Below are 13,668 nucleotides of genomic sequence, written 5' to 3'. Positions count from 1 at the left end.
TTTAAAAAACCTTCCTGTTGCGTAAGGAATGGCGCTCATTGAAATATTACAACTTGTGTTTAAAAATAATAATGAAAGTCAAGTAAATACAATGAGACAATAATGTAAAATTAAAAATCATATATTATATGGAATATAAAAATATTTATACTATAATAGCTAGACTGCAGTGTTTATAAAAGTTGAATTTAGTTACTATAAAATAAGTTGTATTTGCACAAACTTTCAGTAAATTCTTTGGACTATATATTGGATCGTCGACCCTTTTGTGTGTACTTTCAACAAATATGGAATAAAAAGACTGCTTTCTGAACGTTTGCCAAGCTTGCCTCATTGAACTCATCATTAAAATACAATGTTTTCAAATAAAAATATATTATAACAGTTAAAGTTTACTTCAAAATCGTCCAACATAAAATCTATGCGTTTTTACAGCTAAACAAAATAGTATGTATTATGAATAAACCATTATATATTTATATTATATATATATTCCCTATATTATATTTATTTATATTATGTTTATTTACCTATAAAAATATCCACATCTATGTGTACTACGGCCCTTATACAGTAATTACGGGAAAAATGGTTGTTATCAGTACTACTATTACGGTAAAGGCTGGAAGGCTTGTATAAATGTTTGAACATTTTGTTATCTTTTAGATTACATCTTTCCACTGTTCTTGATACATCTTACAATGAAACTCCATTATTTTTGGCTATACATAAGAGAGGTAATTTACCAATACACATTTTTTTGCTGCGGAACTAAATGATGTCTATAATTTTATTTTATAAAGGTTTTAAATACTAATTAGATGAATTGATTTTTAAAATTGTAAGCAAATTATAAATATTTTAAACGGATTTGCATTTGAAATAGAATTCTGAAAACTAGTAAAATTAAACAATGGGAAAGTAAATAATAACATGAATAATGAATATATATAATATATATCTTATATATAAAATTCCCGTGTCACAATATTAGTCACCATACTCCTCTAAAACGGCTGGACCGATTCTCATGAAATTTTCTGTGCATATCGGGTAAGTCTGAGAATCGGCCAACATCTATTTTTCATATGTACCACGGGCGAAGCCGGGGCGGACCGCTAGTATATATATATAATTTATAATTATGTTGTCCGAGTCTACTTATAAATGTAAATTTTTTAAATTAAAAAATACTGTTACTTGTTTATTGATATCAATAGTGAAACAGAAAAGTTTTGTTACTGTTTTAAAATTAATTTTCTCTTTGAAAACGAAATAGGTATATATCTAAGAATGTTAATTAAATTTACAATTTAATTGGTAAGCAGTTAACATTTGCTCAGTAAAAATTGTGAAAACAATGCGATAGAGTGTCTATAAATCTTACATTTATATCATATCATAAAAATTATTTGTCTACGATTTGATCATGCTTTAGTTCAATTAAAATTGTGCCATTGATAATTATTTTTTTTTTTTATATTACTTACTTCGATTTTCTACATGTACTTAGTGTCATTTTTGATAAAAAAATTTTATAAGTTGTAAAATATGATCTTACTGAATAAGCTTCCAAGAGCTTTATTTAAAAGTAAACAATTATAACGAAATTTATTTTGAATTGAATAAAATTCCTTTTGAAATACGTTGAAAAGTTTATACTTTTCCTGTGTAATATACATATATGCATACATATAATCTACATAGCACATTACCTATCGAAATAAGTTATTACGCAGAATACTAGGCATTCGAACAAATATTCTATGTATAAGATCAACAATTATCAAGCCTCTATCCTTTACTTAAGTAATTACAGTAAGTTTATACTTATAAAAAGCTTATCCTAAGGTATGTGCAGTGTGTATAGTAAAATGTGAAATATTATTCGTAGGATCCTGGCAATTGCTTGTAAGAACTAGTTTAAATTGTATATATTGTAAAAAATATTGTTTGTTTCATTAAATATACTTTTAATATTTGTAAATATGTTAATGTATGTAGAATAAAGTTTTGTAGAAAACGTGTAATTAATAGATATCTTGAAAAGATAATAATTTTGTAACAAATTGTTTATTTTAAGATTGCCATTGTTGATTGAGGTATTAATAAATTATAATTTATGCAACGTGTGTGATTTTTATTTATATTCTTTTTTAGTTTAAATTTATGAATGAATCCTAGATGTTTTGTTGGATTTATTCCAAATACTCCGTCAAACATACCTGCTAAGTGGTCCGGAAAATATGCCTCCGAGTGAGCGCACTCTGACTATTTTGTTATGTAGGTATGTATTATCTAAATAAGTAATACTAAAGATAATATAATACTATGTATGATAGTACTAACAGATAATCCGCCACCGCCTGGGTTTTTATTATTAAATTATCGCCTCTGCAAATAAATCAACTATAAAGATGTCTCTATTTAATAATGTATGAATTTAAAAAATCGGTTGATTCTTTTTGAGTTCAATTATAATTCCTGCTTAATATTATAAAATGGTAAATGGTAAAATTACGTTATGACGATTCAAAAGTGCTTCTAGATGATGTCTAATTGAATTACTAAATTTTGAACTTGAGATTGAGTTTTAAAAAGTATGATGAGGAATAAAACTCGACACACAACTAAATGTACCTACCTACTTACAATATAAATTGTACTAAGAGGTATAATTTTATCAGTTTTAGTTACGTACCTTTTTACTGTATTATACTCGTTCAAGGAAAGCAGAGTGCCTAAAATAAGCCACTTGAAATATAATCTTTTATCTAACCGTATCTGCTGATAACTGAATACACAGTACAGAGGATAACCATCTAAAACTTCTAACAATATATCCGTTGTTATTTTTATTAAAAATAACATAGGCCCCGATAGGATTTCATGTACCTACCTTTATATTGAATACTAGTTGCTCCACGCGGTTTCACCCCCGTGGCTCCACCCCTGTTGGTTGTAGGCTGTAGCGTGATGATATATAGCCTATAACCTTCCTCGATAAATGGGCTATCTAACACCGAAAGAATTTTTCAAATCGGACCAGTAGTTCCCGAGATTAGCGCGTTCTAACAAACAAACAAACAAACAAACTGTTCAGCTGTATAATACTTTATATACTTAGATTATTCTAATGCTATTATAGGACTTTTCAAAATTTAAAATTATAGCCAGTTACTGAACTTCTGTATAAATATAGCCCTTAGATTAAGGATTGGTCTCCGCGCGCGCGCTACGACTAGATACCGCTCCACCTAAAAACAATAGCTCCGTGAGTGCGGCAACTCAGTTCTGTAGTGTGTGTAAGGCAATTTGTAAGGACGCTAGGTGACGCTAGTGTGTGTGAAGAATTGTACTGCCAGCTACATAAATTTTACCCCATAAATGGGAAATGGGCTATCTTGGAAAGAAGTTTGAAAAATATTTTTATTTCATTTTGGCCTTGCCGGGAATCGAACCCATGAACATGTGACTCAAATCCACTTGCAATGCCACTATACTATCACAAAGGTTTTTTAAAAGTAAAAAAGCGGTAATAAAAAAATAACATATATTATATGAGTCAGTTAAACAAGGTTAAACAGAAATAAATTATTGTTATTATCATTTTTTTTTATAATATGCGTTAGTAATAGTATTGAAAAAAAAACATTATGAATAAAATAAGTTCAAATTAAAAGTGTGTTTTTGGGATATGCAGTACGGCAACACTAAATGGCGTCGTATTTTCGTAAACAACATTTTCAAAGTACAGGTGAAATAACGAATAATACGATTATTTCTGATGGTACGTGATCCCAGTGTCTTTCTTATTATTTGTTGTATTTTTTTTAAACAGTTTTATGGCACAAACAGGCATTTTACTTCAGGTTTTGTCCAAAATCTTTAGAAACTATCGGTACGCCCTCTCCACACAATGCTTGTGACACGACTGGCTCGGGTACGCCGATTTCGGCGTACTTTTAGTTGCCGCATTTTTCGAGTACGCTGGCGGTATCTAGTAGCGCGCGCGCGGAGACCAATCCTTAATCTAAGATATAGCCTAATTTAACTGATATATCCTTAGGATATAATATCCTATAATATCAATCAATCACACAAAGAAATGAGCAGTTATGAAAACTACTGAAAATCCAAATAAAAAAATGGAACAATTCAAGTGAAAATTGAAACAAAAATGAACCACACCGGCAATTTTGCATTAAAAAAATATCCAGTATCTTTGGTTACTATTGAAATACAATTTTAAGATGCTAGTTTCAGTCAATAGTAACCATTTTACAGTGCAAATAGGCAGCGCTCTGCCCCCCTAGCCAAGTGGTTTTCTGTTAGCGTAGCGTTCAATAGAATAGACTACGAATGTATGAAATTGACGTAAGCTAGCAAACGTATCTACAGCTTACGTCAATCTCATACATTCGTAGTCTATTCTATTGAACGCTACGCTAACAGAAAGCCACTTGACTAGAGGGGCAGGATTTCACATCGTTAGGTGCAATATAATAACTGCGATCAACTTGAGCAACAATCGAAGCAAGAAATGTAAACGAGATCTACTCCACGCTTATTATCCATACTATATCCTTACTAAAATTATAAATGCGAAAGTAACTCTGTCTGTCTGTCTGTTACTCAATCACGCCTAAACTACTGAACCAATTTGCATGTTTGGTATGGAGATATTTTGATACCCGAGAAAGGACATAGGATAGGTTTTATCCCGGAAATCCCACGGGAAAGGGAACTATGCAGGTTTTATTTTCTTCTGCGCGGGCGATGCCGTGGGTGGAAAACTAGTAAGGTATAAGTTTACGTTTTCCAGGATAAACAGCCTTGTACAATAGAGTCTTTAATTATCTTGTATTTGTACTATAAATGGCTTAAATATAAGTGCAATTTTTTGGTCTCTATTTTTTAAAACACTATAAACCAAACACTAATTTTTCTAATGTTTTGGAACGCAAAATATAATGTTGCATAAAAAAAGAACTTAACTTCATGGTATTTTATCTGTATTCTAATTTAAGCGCGAAATTTACAAAATTAAGCGGGAAAATTCAAGCATCCTCATATTTTTCTAGATTTTACGACACGCGACAAATATTATTCCAAAACAACGATTCTAGACTGAGGTTTATTTATTGTTATGTAGAACTCAAATACCATTTATGTAAATAATGGTTTTGTACGATAGTGCTTTAACTGCCGAAACACTGACACAAAATTTCGGGTCATTTGTAACAGGATGGCGGTTCTACAGGGGTCTTAGTTCGCAATGACAAAAAGAAAAATGATGGTCAGAACGCTGATACCCGATACCGGATATCTTAAGATACTGTCATATTTTATATTAGAGAATCTTAAGATAAAATATTATAGTATCTTCACCGTGTGTGACGCGCTTAACTCTGTGTAACTCTACATAAGCACAGATCAACAAAATGATATCATTACAAAATTTAAGCTTTATCTATTTTTTTGCTTATCACTTATTTCAGTACCTACCTAGTAACCTACCATTGCTTTGTCTTAAGCGTTACAAATTAAACCTAAACCTTCCTTGAGAACCTTTCCATCAGAAAAAAATACATAATTACAATAATTTTTAGACAACCTATTACATACACGGTGTCCCACTATTCATATACTAAGGGACTTGTAGTTTTGCATACACTGATCAGGGATCACGCAAAAAATACTTACAACTTACAACAAAATTACATCAAAAATTTTTTGCTAAATTTTTCCTGAAAATCCATGTTTTCTTCTTTAGCTTCGCGCAGCCGGCATATACCGCTTCGCTAATGTGAGCATTTTGTCTATGAAAACATAAAGAATTCATCTATTTGAAAAAAAAACTGCGTCTGGAATTTTATAAGTATTTCTTACGTACTCAGCGTATGCAAAACTATAACCTCCTTTGAGCTTAGTATACCAACAGTGAACACCCTGTACAAGCTGTACGCACGTAGATTGAAAACGTACAAACTTTCTCCCACAAAGATATCTACAGAAATCAAATTCACTATACTCATAGAGTCATATATTAGGTACTAATGGAATAGATGTAATGAAGCAAATAAAATACTCTAATGGTGACCATTACTCTGGCAAATTAGCTGCCAGGTGTAATCTGTGGTCCTTATTACTAATTTGAGGTTAATTTTATGTGTAACCAATTTATTATTTTGAAAGCTTAACGTTAAATGTAACATGTAATACAGAATAATATTAAATAATAGTTTATTTGCGCGTGAATAGATTTGTTCTATGTTAATATTGTAAATAGGTGATGTTTATAATTTTGTAGTTACTGAAAATTATTTCAACTATTCAGGAAATATTTTTTTTTAATGAAGCAAGAAGTGAAGCTGAGGCAAACGGCTAGTTATAATATTATGACAGATCTAATAATTATTCAACACAATATGTATTGTCAATGATATTTTACGCTATGCCTATAAAAAACTTTCATTTATTAATTTGTTGTGAACGAAGTCCGGGGCATTTGCTAATCTAACGAAATTTGCACTTCAAATATTGTGACTAAGACTGGACTCATAAGTTTTTATCAAACCATAGCTAAATTTTTGCGCAATGATTCTTTCATTTATAGATAAAGTATTTAATATCTTTAAAATAATGGATAAAAAAAGTAAATATCGATAATACAAACATAATATTAGTAATTGAATCATATTAGGGATTTGAAAAGATTAAATAGATACTGACGCTAAAATAATCAAATAAGTACAAAGTTTGAAAACTATTATCTTCGCTAGCTAGTCGAAATTCGGCAAAAAATTCGGCTATTCCGATGAAATATATAAGAAAACTCCATCTCAAACATTTATTAATTCAATTGAACTTCTCCTAGAAGCACTTTTGAATCATCATAAAGTAGTTTTACCATTTACCACCTATATGTAGGTACCTATGTTAAATCACAACGCGTGGAAGTAATAATTATTTTTAAAAGAGAATAATATAATAATAAAGGGCAGGAAATGAGAATACCAGGGACTTAACAAAATCCCTGAGGGTATACCTACTACGAAATCTCAAATATTGTAAATTACATCTTTTGTATGAAATGTTTAGGCAAATCCATGGGACTCTCGATTTGAAAGCATTTGTGTAATTAAGATAGATGGCAATTTAACACAGACTAGGCTCTTAATTAAATGGCTGATTTAGCTACTTGCAACATATCCAATTGTACCTTGCTTTTTGATTGAACGTCGGAAAATCTCTAGTTATCAGGTAGTAGTAGTGAAATTCTTGCTAGTAGTTGAAGAGCGCCGTTTAATAAAGCGGCTAGGCTCTAAATTGAACGATCTAATAATATTATATAGTTGGCAGTATACAGATGTATTATAGATTTATAACACCCCTCTTTCGGGGGTTAAAAAGTAATTAGACGAGACAAAATACTGCCAATACAATTTCTAGATATAAATTAAATACTGGGACCATTTTCATTTACAAACAATGTTATTTGTATACCGCCTTAATTGCGCTGTGTAGAATAAAATGTACAAATTGTATTTAGAATTGCTTTTACAATTTCAATTGTACAACGTAATTAAAAAATATGCGAATGATTTTAGGAAATCCTATGTTTTATTGTATGGGATAAACACAAAAAAACGCTTATGATGTGATTTATAAGCATTGTTACATAAGTCTTATAATACAGGATGTAATATAGGCAACAGTAAAAAAATAATATTATCCATACAGTATGTATTTTTATAATAATTTTACCATGTAAGATATGGAATAATTATTATAGAATATTTATACAGCTACGTTTATATCTGAAGATCTCAAAGGTTAGATATAAATCATTATTACATAAACATTCTGCATAAACTAATAAATTCGATTGATTTATTCTGATATTCGTATATTAATAATTCGTCCTTGAAAACTGAAATTAAGTCACAAAAGTGCCCTTATAGACTTAAACAGTTTAAAAGCAGAAAAATAATGATTAGGCCAAATATAGCGTAAGCATTAAAGTTTTTAAGTAGGTAATTTTTCAGCATTAGTTAACATTGACGTATTGGCATTTTTGTAAGATAGGAATTAACATTATAATTTATTTAAGAAAAATAGACTACGTTATTTACAAACTTTAATCACATTTTTTAATATACTTTACTGTTACGATAGTAATTAGAATGAATTTGGACACCTGCAGATTATTATCAAAAACTGTTAAACAGATAATTATATAAAATTATAAGATAACAGTGATCCCTTATCAAAATTAGATAATGATGAGTAATGTTACTAAAAATCTTAATATATATAAATCTCGTGTCACAATGTTTGTCCTCAATGGACTCCTAAACCACTTAACCGATAATAATAAAATTCGCATAGCATGTGCAGTTCGATCCAACTTGAGAGATAGGATAGTTTAAATCTCAAATCGTTTTAGAGAAAGCGGGCGAAGCCGCGGGCGGTAAGCTAGTATGTTATAAATTTATCAATATACAATCTTTCCGACAGTTGATCCGCCCCTCTTTAAGTATATAAATCTTAACAAAATATATATCTACTGAAATATTCCTCGGGAACCACTTTATCTATTACAAATAAAAAAGAACGTGTGTGCCGAGCACATGTGTCAGAAGCGAAACTTCTTTGACAAGATTGAAAGACAAAATTGTCACCTTACTCCATGACGTTACGGTATTGGACCTTGAAATTTTACTGTCAACGCGCCTAAAGAAGTTTCAAAAACCGCATCAAAATCTGTTGCGTAGTTTTATTTATTTATTTATTTATTTCTTTATTTATATCAGGCAGCATTGCCCATATATTGTTAGTAGTAGGTACTTATTCTAGTGTTAGTAAAACTACATATACTTATTTTTAGATTTTAGAGTTATTAGCCATTTTTTATTGATAAAATTATGTACATTATTGAGAACTTTTAAAATACTATTATCATTTTTATTAATTCTATCCCTAATTGAAAAGATTTTTTTCCTTAATATAGCATAAAAATCATCTACTCTGTATAATACAAACATATGAGATGCACTACAAAAACGTGGCAATCCCATGAACATCCTGAATGCATTATTGTATTGTACTCTAAATGTGTTCATTGTTTTTCGTGTATGCTTCACCCACAAGCTACTTGTATAAAACGACTGACAATAGGTTGTGAACAATAGCTTTTTGACATTCCTACTACATTTTTTAAATCTTCTTATTATCATGTTTGCCCTAACTGATAGATTTCTTCTCTCCCTCTCTATATCCTCGTCATCACTCAGAGTGCTGGTAACGAAATGTCCCAAATATTTAAATTTACTTACATTAACCAACTCTGTTTCATTAAGATATATCGGAGGGACGCTGTCAGGACCCCGCCCCGACCGAAACACCAAAACATTGCTTTTTTTTTCATTATAAAGTAACCCATGCTCACTTGCATATTTCTGACAGATTCCCACCAACACTCTGAGTCCTCTGATTGAGGGACTGAGGAGAACCATGTCATCTGCATAGCTCAGGTTATTAATGTTAAATCCTCCAATATGACATCCGACATGAGTCGCACTCAGTTCCTCAATCAGGTCATTAATATACAAATTAAACAACAAGGGAGAGGTTAAACCACCCTGTCTTACTCCACAATTTAGAACGTAGGTATCTGAGAGTGAATTTTGCCATTTTACTACATTCTGTTGATTTTGATACCAAAACCTCAAAATGCGAATAATGCTATCTGACACACCAGACCTTTGCAACTTGCCCCATAATTTATCATACACCACACGGTCAAACGCTTTACTTAAATCGAGAAAGCATGCATAAACTGATGTTCTTCTTTCTGTGTAATAAGCAATACAATTTTTTAAAGAAAATATAGCCAAATCAGTAGAAACATTAGGCCTAAATCCAAACTGTCTATCATTAAGTTGTATTTTATCCTGTAAAGATGGTAGCAAAATCTGTTCAAATACTTTTGAGAATACAGTTGCTAAAGATACTGGTCTATAATTATTAACATCTGAATGATCACCCATTTTGTTTTTTATTATAGGGACAACTGTTGTCCTCATAAATTCCAATGGCAATACGTTATGTTTTATAAAATAATTAAACAAAGTAGTTAATACTGTGATCAGAGAGGGTCCTGCATACATTAAATGTTCAATATTTAACTTATCATGGCCAGAGGATTTACCTCTCTTAACACTTCTAAATGACCTTACTACATCAACATCCTTAATTACAAAATCTACCTGTTTACAAAAATTAATTTCAGAATATAAATTGTTCACCGCTAATGAGTTAACATGAAAATGCATTTTAAAGTTATTTGCGATTTTCTTACAATTACTTTCACAACCGATAGTACTAGGGATAGACCTAGTCCCGTTACATGAATTTGTGATACGCCAAAATTTTACAAAATTTTTATTAGTGTGATACTTTGCTAATAAATCATATTTGGATTGTTCTTGACCCATTTGACACTTTCTTAAGGCAGATCGAAACCTATTTCTTGACGACCGCATCAATTGATACAATTCACCATTACGAGGCTTATTAGCTATAATCCATAGTTTAAAATACGCCCTAGCTTCATTGTGGTATTTCTTGACATGAGTATTCCACTTCAAAATACATTTATTCCTACATTGTTTCTTATTTATATATGTATATATGGCGGCTTGCTGCAAAATGTCAATTATTCTATTATATTCTGATATTATAAGACTTAAATGTGTTTTATTTGAACAATACGAACTACAATTTTGACAATCTAATTTTAATTCTGTATCTTTTAATTTACTTTCACAAAATTTAGCGTAGGATTTAATTTGTTGTTGGGATCTATTACCCCAATTTATTTTATTAGGCGCATACTTATCACTCATAATGATTTTGGGTGGTGGAATATTCATGTCAAACCTACAACACAACCGTAAAGGTAAATGGTCAGACCATGATACATCATAAAGGATTTCACATTTTACAATAGTGCGCGAGGCTGATAGTGTACAGACACAGTGATCTAACCACTTCACTGACCCATGCACATCACTTAAAAACGTAAACGTCGATTGCCTATCCAACATATCAATGTCAGAGCAGCGCCAGTCCATCTCCTCACAGAAAGCCCCAAGTTCCCGTCCAAACAAAGAGTCTGGATGAGCATTGTAATCGCCTAGCATATAAACCATTTGCACATCGCAGCTTTCGACAACCGCGCTCATCGCGCTAAGCGTACTTGTAAATTCCGTTAAGTTATCGCTGCAGTCACAGGGCATGTACACACTCATCGCAATAAAGAATAGATTATTTATCTTAAACTTAATTGCAACTACACGGGAATTTTCTTCGGCTGTATCAATAATATTCGTTTGTTGAAAAAGATTCTTCCTCCATAAAAGAGCCACGCCACCATATGGTCTACCCTTTAAAATGCCCTCGGAAGCATTTACACCTGAAATTCCGTGATAAAGGAAATCTTCGTCAATTTCAGATAAAAAGCCAAGGTCATGTGGCATGAGCCACGTATCCTGAAGCGCAACGATATCCGAAAGGTGACAAAGCTGACGGATATGTTCTATAGATCTCTTTGCCGATTTACAGTTGAATGAAGATATTCTTATGTTATTAGCCATTAATTATTATTATTTTGAAGTTAGATGCGTTCGTTTATTACTTCCATAGGTTTTATTTTTATAAATAAATTTTCTATACACTATACCAGGCGGCCAAAATTCTTCGTTTAAAAATATATTCAATTTGTGCGCTTCTATCGTTACTACAAATGTATTAAAATTTGTTTGATTATTGAATGATTTTAAATAGTCAATCTTAATCACACTTTCCCCCTTTTTTTTAATGTATTCCTCTAATTTATCGGCAGAAATTTCGCAACGAACACGAGATATATATAACGCTGATGTAGTAGGAACAGCTTGTAATAAATCGTCCGCGTGCCCTTTACCGCGCATATTTCTCTGAGTATTTTTTTTCCTCTTAGTGACCAATTGAAACCCATCACTGTCGTTTCCATTATTGTTATCTCGCGGAGCAGCAACAACGTCTCGATATGAGGAAGTATGTGTACTCGCCTTTACCTTTGTATCTACTAGGCCACGCCTCCTCGGCTCGACCGATTCCTTTGTGCATAATACATCCGTCGCGGTCGTTTGAATATTTGCCGAATGGGATGAGGGTACCTTCTTCTGTATCTTTTCCTGTCTACCATCATAATCGGAATGTTGAACTTCCACAACATCTGATTGTTGAGTAGGCTTGTGTTGCTCACAGAGTTTCATTTTAATGGAGACCATGTCGTTTTGAATTTCAGTTATTTCGTTTTTCGTAATTAAGTTCATCTTCATTTGCGTAACTTCAGTTTTTAGTGACGTCAACTCTTTTAAAATCTTGGTGACATCCAAGTGGTCAAAAGTTACCGGTGGAATTTTATGCAGATCTCTTGCCACAAAAATAGGTAGGTGGTCAGGTTCTGTTTCCTTCAACGTTTTAATTATATCTTGAATATTTTTCACAGACCTTGAGTCCCCTTTTCGTGTTGTAATCCGTGTTCCCAAATTTTCACAGATAACGGCTTTAGCATTTTCTATTTCTTTTTCAGAAAAACTATTTGTACATATTTGAGTAATCGCTTGTTCATCAATTACATCAATGCGATTTGATATATAACAGAGAACTTCGTTGATTATTATCTCGTTTTCCGTACTCATTTTTTCTTTTTTTTTTATTACATATTAAACACTGTTGCACTTCCAAAAGTTTTAATTCATGTTATGAACACATTACACTTTCAAAAACTTTAATTCATCATATATAACTATTTTATTTAATTAGGACAAGCGCTCAACGTTCCGTATATATTTAAAGAACTATAATGAATTATATATGAATGAAAGAATGAATACTCTTTATTGTACATACACAGAAATACAGTTTGTTACATGGTGAGATAGCTTATGAGATAAATGATGAACAATTAATGAACTTATGATATAAAAAACTTATAATATAAATGAACAATGAGCGGCTTTATCGCTCGTGAGCGATTTCTTCCAAGCAACTCGATATGACAAAGATATGTACAATGTACACCAAATTTTATGAATTTTGGTTCGATACCTAGTTCTGTCTGGTAATCGTCTGGGCCAACAGATTATTTATTCATACTTTTCTTTTATTAAATTATGAATCGAATCGTACGAAGTTAGTTTAGTTTACCTGTCTTATTTGGAAAGGATCTTCAATTTAGTTATGTGTCTTTCACAATAATAACTCAAGAGACAAAGTTTCGTACGAAGTAATTATTTATTAGAAGGATAAATACGTTCGTGAGTTACCCTTGTCACTAACAGTTATTAAATCAAGATTCTTGTACAGTTTTTTCTTCGATTTACTTTCACGGTTTATCCACACATTGAAATGTAATGAATTAAAGGTATAAAAGAAATGAATACATCAGAGAAAGTCTTTGTTTCGACGAGAAAATAATAATAAAGTTTTGGTTTATATATCTAAATGAATGTGCATAACAGATAGATAGTTATTTTTATAAATTGTATTATAAATAATTTTGAGTAAGTACCTAACTTAAAAGATTATTGAGTGAAAAAATATATAATATAA

Source organism: Colias croceus, chromosome 20 (genome assembly GCF_905220415.1).
Source record: "Colias croceus chromosome 20, ilColCroc2.1".
Classification (NCBI taxonomy): domain Eukaryota; kingdom Metazoa; phylum Arthropoda; class Insecta; order Lepidoptera; family Pieridae; genus Colias; species Colias croceus.
The sequence above is the reverse complement of the archived record's forward strand: the minus strand, read 5'-3'. Positions refer to the sequence as shown.